Source organism: Sinocyclocheilus rhinocerous, unplaced genomic scaffold, assembly GCF_001515625.1.
Source record: "Sinocyclocheilus rhinocerous isolate Xijiao unplaced genomic scaffold, SAMN03320098_v1.1 scaffold2055, whole genome shotgun sequence".
Lineage (NCBI taxonomy): Eukaryota > Metazoa > Chordata > Actinopteri > Cypriniformes > Cyprinidae > Sinocyclocheilus > Sinocyclocheilus rhinocerous.
The window spans coordinates 679,007-694,525 of NW_015624297.1; the positions used below are offsets into that span (position 1 = coordinate 679,007).

At 39.2% G+C, this 15,519-nt stretch overlaps 1 protein-coding gene across 2 annotated transcripts in view; it reads right to left on the reverse strand.

Moving 5' to 3' along the window:
- The window catches only part of LOC107740326 (alpha-1,3-mannosyl-glycoprotein 4-beta-N-acetylglucosaminyltransferase C-like), a 117,050-nt gene that overhangs the window by 56,511 nt on the left and 45,020 nt on the right, over positions 1-15,519 (reverse strand). For both annotated transcript variants that reach the window (XM_016552740.1, XM_016552749.1), the window contains exon 2: positions 10,332-10,421. The gene's annotated coding sequence lies outside the window, so the exon portion shown is untranslated. The remainder of the gene's footprint in view (positions 1-10,331; positions 10,422-15,519) is intronic.

Genomic DNA, 15,519 nt, shown 5'->3' on the forward strand with positions numbered 1-15,519 from the left:
ATAATAGCGGCCCACGGTGGAGCCGACGGAGGGAGGAGCCATGGAGGAGGAATGTCCACCGACTCCATGGGGCCGACCAACGGCGGCGGAGCAGGTGGTGGAGGAGCCCGAGGCGGAGACGGAGAGCCAACGAGCCAGGGGGATGCCGAGGATCCGGGGGGCCAGGGTGGAGCCCGAGGTCTCTGGCGACCGAGGTGGAAGCGGAGATCCGGAGATCCGCGGCGGAGCCGGAGCGACTGAGGACCAAGGTGGAGCTGGCGGGAGGAAGGAGCGCAACGGAGCCGGTAGGACGGAGCGACGAGGTGCAGCCGGAGGAGCGGAGTCCTGAGGCGATGGCGGGTCGACGCCCGACCAAGGCGGAGCCGGAGGGACGAGGGAGCCCGGTGGAGCTGCTGGATCGATGCATGACGGTGGAGGCGAGGGAGCTAGGAGCCGAGGTGGAGCCTAGATCGCGGCGAGAATTGGCTCTCCATCCTCATTGGGCTCGAGCTTTAGCTCCGCACAGCGGGGTGATGGTGGGCTGGGCTCTAGGTCCGGAGTGGATCTGGCGATGTGACGATGAGAGGCCATTCTTTTCTCGCCAGAATCCATTCCACAAACGCGGTGAAATCTGCTCGAGGACCATCTTCGAACGACGGCGCTCTGCACGCGGTGTTTAAACTTGCGTCGTAGAACACACAGAGCGCGTCGTCCGGGTAGCTGGTGGTGTTAGCGAGCAGCTGGAACAGTCTAGTATGGTCCTCGAGCGATCTCTCCCCCTGCTCCAGCAGGAGGAGGAGATATTCCGGGCGAAGGAGGGCAACACAAACTGAACAGACTAGGACTTTTATACTGGGGATGATTGGGGAACACAGGTGACATCAATGGAACAAAATCAAACTAAACGAGGACAGGAACATGACCAAATAAGGCAAAACAGGAACCGAAACGCATGACAAAACAGGTCCAATCCTGACACATATATTGTCATCATTTACTCGCCCTCATTTTGTTCCAAACTTGTTTGACTTTCTTTATTCTGCAGAACATAAAAGACATTTTGAAGAATATTTAAACAGATTTTAATCACAATGAAAGTCAGAGGGGTCTAAAACAACACTGACATCTAAAAATATCTCCTTTTGTTTTCCAAAAAATTAAGAAAGTCATACAGGTTTGAAACAACATGAATGTAAGAAAATTATGATGATTTTCATTTTAGGGTTAACTATCGCTTTATTTTGTTAGTGTAACACTACAGTTTGATTGTGTCTTCCATCAGTCTATGAGCCCTACTTTCTAAAGGCTCACCCCCGGGAGCACTTCATTTAAACAATCAATCCCTAAGACTGGCCCATAGCAAGAAAAGGTTGTTGTTTTTCCAGTCCTTGCATCTGAAGGGCGGCCGGTGTTGGAGCTTGGGTGGATAATCCGTTGGATCGAGTCTCCTTGGGAAAGGGCCAGCCGGCAGCCGGATGGTTTTGGGCAGCTTGCCTGGTCAATCCCCACACTCTGAAGGTCAACATCCAGTAGATGCCAGAGGTCAGAATAGAGACAGACTCACTGTGACTGTGTGCTGTGGCCTAGCAAAACCAGAATTCTCTTCTAAAATGATCAACGCAATGAAGAAAAGTTTTTGCCTAATAAAAGGCAATATTTAAGTTCATGATATTATTCAAAGCCATTTGCACTACAGACAAATCTATTCATGTTACACTGTATAAGAGTACTTTAATCAAATGATTCTCAAAATTTTTTTTTTTTTTAGAATTTCGTTTATTTATTCAATTATAATCAAGCCGCTGCAAAACAGAATATGCTTATTTATATCATGAAGCCAATTTGAAGCCAATCAAACCCAATTCTACAGCAAAACCTGTGAAAAAAAAACTCCTTTCCCTTTCTCACCTCTCACTTGCTTCCATGCTCTTTCCATGGTCAGTTATGCTGTATGCCATAATACATATGTCATAAAAGTATTAGTATATTATGACATATGACATTTTTGTACACCTCAAGTGGTCAATTTAAAATATATATAAACACATCTAATATATGCTGATCTCTATTGGCCGGCCTTCCAGTCAGCATGCTAAGCCTCTACAGATGATCCAGAACACAGCAGCATGTCTAGTCTTCAATCAGTCAAAGAGGACCCACGTCACACCTCTCCTGATTTACTCCACAGTCACTGCCAGAATCAAATTTAAGGCTTTGATACTGGCTTTCAAAGCTGCCACTGCAACCGCACACCCTTACCTCACAACGCTTCTACAAGTGTATGCTCCCTCCAGTTACAGTCACTGAATGAGTCTCTTTTGCTAAGGTCTCCAGGTTGAGAACTACTGTACTAATAGATTCATGACATTTATGGTATCAGATATATATATTTTTTAAATGATTCGACAGACCCCTTGCAATTACACCACAGAACACTAGGTGTCTGTGGACCCCCGGGGTTGAGAAACACTGTTTTAATCAAGTAATCAAATGAATGTAGGAAACTCCATATTAACTCATCTAAATTAAATCACTATTCTGAGTAAACAATCATTATTATAATTTGTAGGGCTACTCGTTTCATTGCTGCACATACCCTTACAGCTTTTGTTTCACCAAACCTGACAGTTTGTCTCTTTTCTCACCTCTAACACACACAGAAATACACAGTCTCCCTTACACTTTCATCCTTTCCCTTTCTCACCTCTCACTTGCTTCCATGCTCTTTCCACAATGTTTCAGCAACCTTTCTCTCACCCCATGATCCTCGCTGAAGCTCTGTCTCTCACTTGATGTCATGTCTCATCTCAGGGGAATTTTAGGGTTTTGTGCAGAGGAACAGTATTTGCTGGGGGACCGGCGAGGTAAAGGAGAATTCCTGGCCTTGAGCATCAGCACTCCACTGGAAAATGTACCCTCTCCTCCATATCAAGAGAGATGTGTTTTTTTTTCATGACCTTTATTGGCTGCTTTCTCTCCAATCCAGTGTGCCATTGCTCGGTGATTTGCCATAATTACTTTTGCAGATAGAGGTGAGACAGGGTGCAGTCGCATCATACGAGGCACTCTTGCTGGTCAGGTGTCTGCATTTTCCAAGTTACAGATTTGAATGTCAGTGTAAGGTTAAGCCAAATGACTTCAAACAGTGATTCCTCTGAGAAGACTCCATTTGTGCAATAAACACTTTAAGCAAATATGTTCAAAAGAAACAAAAGGGAAAATATTTTAACTTTGCCAAAATGAGATAAAGAAGCAGTTCAACCAAAAATGTCATGAATTCTGTCATTTTTTACTAACCCTCATGTCATGACAAACTACTAAAATTTAAGTTATTAGTCACTAGTAAAATTACTTCTCAAAACAAATATGTTGTCTGTGGAACAGGTTGGACATCAAGGACATCATAAATGTCACATTCTCAAAGCCAAATTTGAATTCTGAGTCACAGCAAAGGTGATTTTCAGTGAATAATTGCTTAAATTTAATTTGGTTCCTCACACAAAGCTGTCATATGACTTTAGAAGACTTAAAATACAGCAAGAGTTGGTTGTATTGAACACTTTTATGGTGCTTTTCTTTGTCCTTTTTGGAGCTGATGTGTGTTTTTGTGTGTGTGTGTGTGTGTGTGTGTGTGTGTGTTCCATTCTGGTTTGGAACAACATCATGACAGAATTATTATTTCTGGGGGAACTACAGTATTCCTACTGGGAATTTCTTGCCATATGCAAACAGAAACAGTTTACTGTAACAGTTATATACATAATGCTACTATATTTGAGTATAGCATTAGTTCTTAAATTAAACATTTGAGGATGCCGGAGCTGATTTCTGAATTGGCAATTATGTTAAATACCTGCCTGTAAAAAGATTCACTGAACTGTGAAACAAACTTTTAATTGTGACCTGTAAAACACTTAGGCAATTCTCATCGCAAGGTGAATGAAGAGAAGAAAATTGAAAATAAATGCATAACAAGACAAAAAAGGAGTGAAAACGCAGCAGCACAACACAGGGACCTGCTTCCTCTCCATCAGCACAGCAACAAGCCTTGGGGTACAGCTCTCGCAACAAAGAACAAGAGTCTCTCTCGCTCTTCTGAAGAATACGATTTTCTCTCCTTCTTCTCCTTACCCTCGTACCCCACTCAAATTCTGCCCAAATCCCCTGCTCTGGGATCTACATTCGGCATGCCACGAAATGTATTCCCTGATGTCTCAAAACATAAGTGTGTCTCAACATCACTCTCTTTTTGCTTTAAATTTTCCAAGGAATGCTAGTGCCATTTCACACCTCTCTCCTTTCTCCCTACACACCTAAAGCCAATACCCAGTGCATGAGAAACTGCCTCTACAGCTCCAAGTGAGAAAAAAGAAGCTCCAGTGGATGTTCGAATACTGTCTGCCAATGAGATCTTTTGATCTGCTGCCAGGTGATGACAGATGATCTGCATTAATCTCGCTCTTTCGCTGACTCTTTCCAAGCAGAGGGCAGCGAGCAAGGCTCATCGGTTTGAAAAGTGAAATGACGCCATGTGGGATTTCGTTGTTTCTTATTTTCTCTGCTGTCTCCTCCTGTCTTCTCCGTGCCTCACTGTTTGAGGAAAACTCAATGACAGCAGCAGAGCTGAAACTCGCTGCAAAACAACAGGGGAACGAGGTCAGACAAATCTCTTGTTAGGATGTTTGCGCTAAAACTGGCCTATAGTGGGATGGAGGTTGTTTTAGCGCTGGCCTACGCAGTTGCGTGTGAGCTCAAGGAGCACATTTTGGATCCTTGCATTGCATTACATTAAACCGTACACAATGCTAAACAATGTAATCATTTATGAGAACGGAGCTGCATTGGCTTGACTTCACGAACACTCCATCGATAAAACACTAAAACAAATTAGCTTATTAACTTTTGTCCAGGTTTTAATTGTGCAGACAGACACGCTGTGGCTTCTCAAATTACCCAAAGAGGAAAGCAAACTTCACTGTAGACTGTTAGCTAGTACTTTCAAGCTGGCTTGTACACTCACCGTAATGTATTATATATATATGAGGATGAAAAAAGCTCATGAAGCATTTCTTTCAATATTTTTGAGAACATTTCCAGTTAGACTCGCCTTCATGTTGCCAAACTTCTATGACTTCTAATTCTGTGGAACATAAAAGAATATATATATATTATGCAAATCTTCCCACATCGTGACGTAGGTATGTGGGGGCGTGTTAGAACGAGCCGTTTTAGGTAGGCGTGGTTGACTCTTAACTTTTATAAAGAATATCTCTTTGGATTTGAGACTTTAGTCTTTGCAACTTTACAGATCTTCTTTATGCACCAAGAGCTTGTAACACTTCAAAGAGAAAGGAAAAATTGAAATCGCATCATATGACCCCTTTAATAATCATAAAAGGTAAGACAGAATACAGAATTATGAGATATAAACTCGGAATTCCAAGAAAGATGTCAGAATTCTGAGATTATATCTTGCAATTCTGACTTTTTTTTTCTCATAATTGTGACTTTATATCTTGCAATTCTGACTTTTTTCTCACAATTGCAAGAAAGAAAGTCCAAATTGTGAGATAAAAAGTCACAAATTAGCTTCTTTTTTTAACAAAACAACACTGAATGGACAAAAACACTGAAATTCTTCAAAATATCATCTTTTGTGCTCCGCAGACAAAAGAAAGTCATGTTTGGCACTATGAGGGTGAATAGATGATGACAGAATTTTCATTTTTTGGTGAACTATCCCTTTAATGCACTCAGTGACATGTAAGAAAATAATCTCTGCTGAAGACAAAAATAACAACACAACAACATATATTATCGACTGTGCTGCACAGAGAAAAAATGGCAGATGAGAATATGTCTGTCTGTCTTCCAGTCTCAAATTAGCCTGAGGGATACAAGCGCTCGTTCTGACACATGGAGACACACGTTATGTTTCAAACAGGCCCTGTCAGGGCACACTGACCCCTCGGCAGATGGTGCGTATCACATGTATCACCTCAGAATCATCAGCATGAGAGTTGTCACTATTAAGCCGACCCAGGCCCCTTGCCCTCGCCTCAAAATCCAGGTGTGAGGGTGACGAGACAGAAGCATCATTTCTGCAGGGTCATGGCCTTAAATCTGTACAGCTCTCGTCTCTAGAAGATCTGGTTCTGCACACAGCACACAAATATTATGCCGATTTCTCTCAGCACCTCCAGTCACAGCTAACAGCTGCTGATGAACGAGAAGTGACGGCTTGTGATGGCACTTCTCCATTAGAAAAACATAAGCAGCTGTTATTTCAAAAGGGGACGGTGGGCTTATTACCGTGATTTCCAGCGGGATTAGCTCTCCTGTTTGGCTGATTATTTTGCGTGGCTGAGATTCTGCAAGGAAGGTATGTGTTTTGTGTTGCTGACAGATAAAAGCATTTTCCTTTCACCAAGGTCAAGGGATAAAGGACAACATATGTCTTCCAGGAAATTATTATATCCGGTAAAGTCTGAGAAAAGCTATAAGCAAGTCAGTTTTATGTTGGCAAAAAGGGGCATGTTGTTTCAGAAGATGCGCAATGCTGAATTTGTCATTTTGTAATTTTGTGAGGGTAAATGTTACTCTGCAAGACCATTAAAGGAATAGATCACGCAAAAACGAAAATGCTGTAGCGTCTGGACCAATCAAAAACACAATTTTTCATTTGATTTAACTCATCTACTCACCCTTGTGTTGTTCAAAATGGCAGAAGGCAATATTTTCAGTGAATAACAATACTCAGTGAATAACATTTAATTTGGGAGCTTTCCTTTCATTCAAACCAGTAATCTAAGCATTGTGCTAAATGTCTCCTTTTGCGTTTAACAGAAAAAATTAATATTTCAAATGACATGATTTTGAAAAGATGATGACGAGGATGAGAAGATGATTAATTTTACACAGTTCGTGACAAGTGATGTTTGTTTGCGATCTTGCCACCTTTTTTTGTGCACAAGCTTTTCCATACACTACTTCTACTGCATTAGCTAACTGCTAGCAAATGGAAACATGCTGCTCTGAATGAGATGACTAATGTAAAAAATTGTGTTCTGTATGTACAGTAAGTGATAGCTAATAAAATTAACCAAATTAATGAAACAACTCAAATTTGATTGGCGGCCAGACATTAATCTGCAAATTGCTCTCTCATTCATTGTAGTGAATGCCTCATAGAGCACTAGAGCAATCTTAGACTTCTCTGAAGTAACCACATAAAAGCTGTTTGATTTGTTATGAAAAAATAATAGAGGAGAGGAAAATTCATTGTTGACTGTTAGCTATTTTCAAGTTAGCTTGTACTTTCAACCACTCTGAAGAAAATGAGATTGGTATAGCTGCTATAATGTATACATTGTTGAAAAAAGCTTCTAAAAAAGTATTTCTGTCAATATTTTTGAGAACATTTTCAGCTAAAATATCAAATATTAGCATTCACAACAGATTTAATATTTCCAATCATGATATTAAAGGAAAATTGTCATATTTACTGACCCTCATATACTTCCAAACCTGTATGACTTACTTCTATGAGAAAAAAGAAGATATTTTGAGGAATTGTTCAACTGTTTTTGTCCATTCAATAAAAGTAAAAGGAGTCCAAAACAACATTAAATGGATAAAAAACACGGACACATTCTTCAAAACATCTCTTTTTATATCTTGTATCTCTATGTTTGCTAGTTTGGCAAGCTTTCAGTGCCGCCTCTGTTTTGTCATCTTTCTCCCACTGACAATGAACTGAGAACTTGTGGTTACAGTTTAACATGTAAAACACCCTATACTCACCTAAATGAAGCCAAGACCACTTACATAAGAAAACTGATACTAACTTGGGAATTACTGAAGAAAAGCAATTATTAAAAAAAAAAAAAACAGGCTAATAACACTCCTGAGCATTTAGAGCAAAAGGCATCAGAGAACTAGTCCTAAGAGTGACTTGATAATGATAATTAAGGAGCTGTATTTTACGGGACTTTTTCCAAAGTAAATATCTGGCTAAATAATCAAACTATAAAGCAGGAAGAGGAAAACTGTACAGAGACACAAATATGGTCTTTCTGTTCATCCTCAGTTCACTCTAAATTTTAGCCTGAACTTTACTGTGTGTCAGATTCAAGCACAGAATCTTGAAATACCGCTGTCATAGTTTTCAACTCTCAATCCATGGATTTCATGTTTTTCAGTATGAGGTAAACCCTTCAATCACTGAAGACAGTGCGCAGACAGATCTCTCGGCTGACTCTGCTGCTTGTGTAATACCCTGAGCTTTAGTCAAATTTTCACCCCTGCTTCCTGCACTCTTCTGTTTCAGAATCAGAGCACATGGTGGTGGATCGTGCTGTCCTGGATAAGGAACAGCTGTTTGAATGAATCTTTAATGTTCACTCACGTCAGTGTTTGCCTCTGCCAGCTGTACATCCGTACCATCTTCTTCACAGTTTCAAGTGCCTATCATTCATTAGCCCACCACAGCTCGTTCTCATTTGCAGCCTGCTGTATGCATGTATGCATGTTTTGAAATCTGTCTTTGTTCACTAAAAGTATAGTGGAATATGCATCTCATGAAAATGGACTGTTAATGTCTAGAAGTGTAAAGCCTATTCAAACTGAAGGTTTTTTGAGGATTTGGAGTCTAGTGTTCTTACACGCATGATGCATTTGGCATATGCTTTTTTTTATCTATGCTTTTATTATAGGCAATCATATTCAACTGTAATGTGGTGTTTTGGGTTGTGTTTCTTGTTCATGTTTTCATGTCTTTTATTTTGGAGTTTAGTCATGGTCCCTGTTTGTGTCATGCTTCCCTTGCCCTCATGTATTCATGCCATTGGTTCTCTTGTTCATTGTGTCATGTTCTGATTGGTAGTCTTAGTCATGTGTCTTACTTATACATTTTGCTAATGTGTGTTCCCTTCTAATCAAACCCTGATCTTGGTGTTACTAGTATTTTAATAAGTAATAATAATAAATGCATTAAAGTTATATGTAAAAAAAAAGTCTTAATAATGGTTAGAAAAATCACAAATATTATTATGGTTTATTAAACAAATAATAATCATTATAATAATGAAGATAATAATATATATCTATGCTCCGGGTGTGTGTTCATGGTGCGTGTGTGTGTGTTCACTACTGTGTGTGTGCACTTGAATGGGTTAAATGCAGAGCACGAATTCCGAGAATGGGTCACCATACGTGGCCACACGTCACTTCACTTTTACTTTCACACACTTTGTAACGGTTTTGATGTGTTTATGTCGTCTGTGACCTAGTTTCTCCTCATGTGTCTTGATTTGATTTGTTTCACCTGCCCTTCATCAATTAAGCCCTTAACTGCTGTGTATTTATTCTGCCCTGTCTCTTTCTGATTTCCGGACTCAGAATGTTTGTGCTAGCATGAATGTGTAGATTTTGCCCTACTATTTGGATAATTAAAAGATACTGAACTCTTCTTCGTTGTCTTCTCTGGCTTTTGGATTATTACACCCATTATAGTGTGACACACACACAAAATTATACACAAAGCTATTTGTTCCACTTTTTATCTACCGCTAAGGAAATACTTAGCTGTTAAAGCACTTTTTATTTCTTTCGTTCTTTGATGCCTTTTCTGAACCAGGACTGCCACAAGGCCCCTCAAAAGAAAGAAGCAAAACTAACAGTCATTGTGTTAAACTTAATATTTCATCTTTTAGTTCACAGCATAATCTAAATTATTTTAGCAACTTCCTTTAAAAGGCAGGCTATAACCACATTTACTGCTAATGAATTGCTCCTGGTATTGAGTCATTTACTGCACCGTTGAACTTGATGCAAAGTTTTAAAATAATGCTCTAAGACGAAATCTCACAAAACTGCTTTTATGGACAAGTTAATGGCTGCTATAGATAGAGATTTCTTACTTTAATTCTAATACCTTATCTGGAAACCGCTGCATATCTGTAGAGTCCACCACTTAACCCGACCATGGAGTTTATAAAGTGAATCAGAATGAAGAGCCTCTTTTCGCTGCATTTACCTCTCTGTTACCTTTTAGCATAATTACTGCACCATGTTTAATGTCAGCTCAAATACCACACTAATCAGCATCAGAAAAGAGGTCAGACTGTCTTACAATTGTTGCTGGTGTTTGAAAGGATAAAAGCCTGTGCTTGATTCTGTATAACAGCAGATCCTCTGTTCTCTTCTCTCCCCTCCTTTTGTAAATAACAATGGCAGATTAAAGCAGGAAGGTTGTGGTGTGATTAACAGCAAATGCAGTCTGAACAAGTTTGGACTCCAATTCAAAAGAACAAAAAAAGCATGGACAAAAATGAAAATTAAACACAAATTACCTGCTTGCAGGACTCAGATGGGCTTGTAGGAACGAGCCTTGTGGTTTGAGAAGATGACGATCAGTGGATCCATAGAAAATGGCTTGTTATCTATGTGAAACAAAAAGAAGAGAAGAACATTGCTCATTTACTGTTGCTGTGACGAGTGAGTAAACATGAGCTACCAAATCCTCCCGTTGAGAATTCTATTTTCTGTTCTTTATTCATTGGAGGAGGCAGCCGTGGGTGCTCTGGAGAGTAGTGTATTATGGGATTCCATAGTGCTCAAACACAGAGGAGGCCTAATTGGCTCTCAGTGAATGGCCATAACCATATATCACAAACCCCATGCCTAAGCTAACAGCCAGCTGAACTATTACTGCTGCAGTTGCCTTTCCCTCATGTGCGCACGCTCGTATCCCAACTCATTCGGAGACAAATATTAACACAAACAACATGTTTACACAGGAGAAAGAGATGAACAGCTGCATTCACGAGTCACAGACACAAAAGCAAATTCACATTTGAACACACTCAGACATCTGTACACGGAATCTAATACGAACACAATGAGGAAAAAACACCCATGGCGGTTCATCGGTTGCTCTCTGGCTGTGAATTCACGCTGCCTGCACAGCAGACGGGTCCTCACATAATTTTATTAGCACTCAAGGGTAGGGGAAGAGGTGTCTGCAGGGAACACAGCCACTTCGAGAATATAGGATCTGACTAATGCCCTTTTATTTCTCTTAGTGTCTTTGTGTGTGTGAACATGTGTGTTGTAACCTTTGAAGTGCTTATATACTCGCTAGACTCCATCAATACACCCAGAGGATAACAATATTGCTCATTCACTTAATGGAAATCTACCATTTTAATTAAAATGTATAAATATTTCCACCCAATTCAACTCAAAAATTTAAAGCAGCAAGTAAACATTGTATCTAGTTGGCAGTACAAGTAATTTCAACTTTTTTTTAATGCAGACTTAGGTATCTTTGCCAATTTGAACACAATCTGAAATGTTGTTGAGTGAGTGAATCTCACCAGAGTAAGATTTATTTCATATTTTGCTGTCTATGAGAAACACTTGAGACATTAAAGCTCATTTTTTGACCTTTCTTTCCCATTAGAAAACAAAACAAGATTCTTATTTTGTAAGACACCTACTTTGATTCCAGTATGAATGTTTGTGACATTCTGGATGCAAAATATCTGATCCTCAAATCCATAAATCAGACAACACTAGACATTTATCTAATTCACCACTCAAAGATGTTGAATGTGATGTGCACACACAGTCTGTTCCTGCCCTGGTTTCCTAGGAAAAGAAGTCACAGATTAGGGCACAGGAAGAGAGAGCGAGAAGAAAAAAAAGGGGGGAAGAGACAGAAACACTCTTCTCTGACTCTCACAAGGAGGAGTGAATCCGTGGAGGGGGAAGAGAGAAAGAATGTCTGCTCATTATTCAGCCTGGCACTCGAGGCCACAGAAAATAGCTCTCTTCATTTTTTCTTGTCAAGCTGTGGCTCTGTTAATGGTGTGTTCTCAGTCAGTGGTGAGGCAAAAGGGTGGCTTTAGCCGGCACCAGTCATGTAGCGAGTCGGGAGAAGCACTACAACCCTTTTCGATGACCGCTTGCTCTGTCGGTCGCCACCCGCCCGCAAAGGACTTGAGATAAAACACCTTAAAGAAAGCTGGCCTCCTTTTAAAGGGGCTGCATTCCTCCACTGGAACTAAAAAAGCTTTCTGCCTTGAAGATCATCGCCAATTTTCCCTCTTTTCTTCAGTAAATCTTACCCTAAATTTCTGTGAAAAAGTACACTGTGGCAGGATAAACTGGGTAATAAGAAGAGCTGAAATCGCCATGTTACATAAAGAGAGTAAGACTGATTTATAAGCATTGCATGTTACTGTGTCCGGTCTTTCCTCCATTTGGCTCATGATTGGTCTAATTCAATGAGCTAATAAGCTGAGCAGCTATGGGCTTCATGTGCTCAGATGAAAGTGGACCGGCCATCATTATGCACATATATTACCACACCAGTGATGCATGGGAACTTGTCCATTTGCATGCATGGACAAGAAAGTGATGTAAAAATTCCAGTAAGAACTCATGGATTATGCATCTGTATTGACAAATACATTTTTATAACGGATTACCAACCATATGTAGAGCTTATAAGGAAAACGCTGTCTTACAAGTCATCTATATTTCTTGAATGAAGTCAGGACAGCCACGACAGAGTCCAGGGTTATGGGCACAATATCACATTCACCCTTCAGGTCATCACATCAGGTCATTGCATTGTGATGATCCCAGCAAAAACAAAATAAAAATAAATAAATAAATAAATCACTTATAATAAGTCACTTATGAGGTTCAATGTAATTTAGGACGCTGTCTTAGAATATAACTTCCATTGTGTGCAACAAGCGGCAAGACAGCACACTTTGTTTTGTAACAAAGTTCATGTATTTTTCTAGTCTGTGAAAAAAAATGTTTTATTTGTGGTCTTTCGATCTCTATATAACATATCGCTACAAGAAGTATATAAACCTCACACGCTGTATTCCTACATGCCAATCATAACAGAAACATACCCAACACGACCTTCCGGGTTTGATCTCAAAAAGAATACTTGCACATGTTAGCAGAAAAACACAACAACATATGTCGGCCTATAATATTTACATTTACATTTACATTTAGTCATTTAGCAGACGCTTTTATCCAAAGCGACTTACAAATGAGGACAATAAAAGCAGTCAAAACTAACAAAAGAGCAACACTATATAAGTGCAAATGACAAGTCTCGGTTAGCCTAACGCAGTACACGTAGCAAGGTGTATATAAATATATATATATACACCTTCACACACACTCACTCACTCACTCACTCACTACACACACAACACACACACACATATGCACACACACACAAACAAAGAAAAACAAGTAGATAGAATAGAAAGAATAGAAAGCTAGTGGTGTATAGCTATAATATAAATATAAAGATTGTTTATATAAATATAAAAAATATAATATAAAGCTATAATAGAGATTGAAGGATTCTATACAATAGCGGCGGTGAGAGTAAATGTGTGCCAGCACTGGGAAATAATGTCGTTGAGCTGATTGCTGAGAGGCACAGATAACCCTGAGCTGCAGGGTCAGAGTTCTTCATTTAAAGTGCTACTGCTGGCTCCACAGACGAGCCAAACTGTGAATAAGAGCATAAGAAGTGAGCTGTGATTTTAAACAATGACAGCTCATCCAGGTAAATGTACAGCACCTTCCCACCAACTAGGACATATAGCTGAACTTGCGAATGCGATAACGATGTGAAGAGAGTAACATATTTTTAAGACAAAGGAGAAAATAATGCTTATTTATTTTTCCTAAGGGAATTGGTGGATACTATGGATTTATATACTTCAGTGTGTGTGAGCTTATAATGATTTAATATATCAGTAAAACCTATTATAATTTAAGACAATAAATATAAGAGAGCAGGGAGCTGTCCGTGGTGCTGATCATTAAGCTACAATTTACAGTATGTCTCATTTACTGAGTATGTTCTGAATTAGTCTATTACTTTCTAAGTGATTAATAAAAAACATATAATGGCTATAGAAATTAATGAAATGATGAATATTTGACTTGTATGTAAGTGGATATGAAGAGCCATTCATTTTATTTAATTAATATTGTGATTTGAATAGAAGAGCTCTGTTCCAAAACATAGTGAGTTGCTGTCTAACACAGCATCTTAACCATCATGGAACCTCATAAGAGAGCAATTTGGAATGGCTCTGCACAGAAGACTCAACACACAATTGATTTTAATAAGAGTTATTAGTGATGTGATACACAAATATTGAAAGAATCCATTTTTACTTGCACTAAACTATGTTTTATTGGTGCTTTTTAGTTTAGAATGAAATACACTACTTTATTTTTTTAAGAAATTAATCATTTTATTCAGCAAGGATGCATTAAACTGATGAAAATTAAAGACATTTATACGGTTATAAAAGATTTATATTTCAAATAAATGCTACTCTTTTGAACTTTCTATTCATCAAAGGATCCTGAAAAAATGTATCATGCTTTCAAAACAAATGTTATTCAGTTTTCATCATTGATAGTAATAAAAAAAATATTACTTGAGCACCAAATCAGCATATTAGAATGATTTCAGAAGGATCATGTGACACTGAAGACTGCAGTAATGGCTGCTGAAAACTCAGCTTTTCCATCACAAAAATAAACTACATTTTAAAATGAATAAAATAGAAAATATTAGTTTTTAACGGTAATAACATTAATCAATACTGCTGTTTTACTGTATTTTTAATTAAATAAATGCAGCCTTGATGGGCATAAGAGACTTCTTTCAAATACATGAAACAGTCTTACAGACCACAAACTTTTAAACTTTTGGTCCGCCTTTCTCTTGGCTCATGTATTATCTTGGGTTTATGTTTTCACTGAGCATTCTGGGATTATGAAAGATGCATGTTATTGAATTTGGCTAAAACAAGCTATCTTAGGAGGTAACATTAAGTTGCTTTCCTTTTGGAACAGTCTATGCATCAGAAGTGCACCTACCGCATAATACCTAAAAATGCCTCAGGTTTTGAAAGAGAAAGTGTTCTTGATAGTCACTGACTTCAGGATATTTCCACATCAGGTTCAAGTACAATGTAGTCTATTTTTGAATCATGCTGCAGTACATAAAAAGTGCTTTCAATTCTCCTTACACTGTATAAAGTCTCACAATGAGTTCAAGAAGAGAAAAACTTGTGTGACTTGTTAGCAGAACAGTTCCCCTTCAGGAACTCGAGCTGCGTCGAAGTCGCTTTGGGAACGCCCCTGCGTGACCACGTTCTGAAGCACGTGTCAAATCAGTCCAATGGAGTAGCGAGACGTCACGAGCGGGGTGACGTAAGCACCAGAAAGTATAAAAGCGCATCCGGCAGAGCGCAAACCAGCTTCTGCTCTTCAGTAGCGCTAAATATATGTGTCTGTCTATTTACTGTTGTCTGTCCGCACAAGCATATATAAAAAACAATCATGAAAAAGTATATGGCGAGCGAACGGCATTACAAACGCTGTGTTCCTCCCTGCCCACGATATCTGGCGGCGGGGGATACACACGATTTGTGTGTCGTTTGTTTGGGAGCGGAGCATGCACGGTCAGCT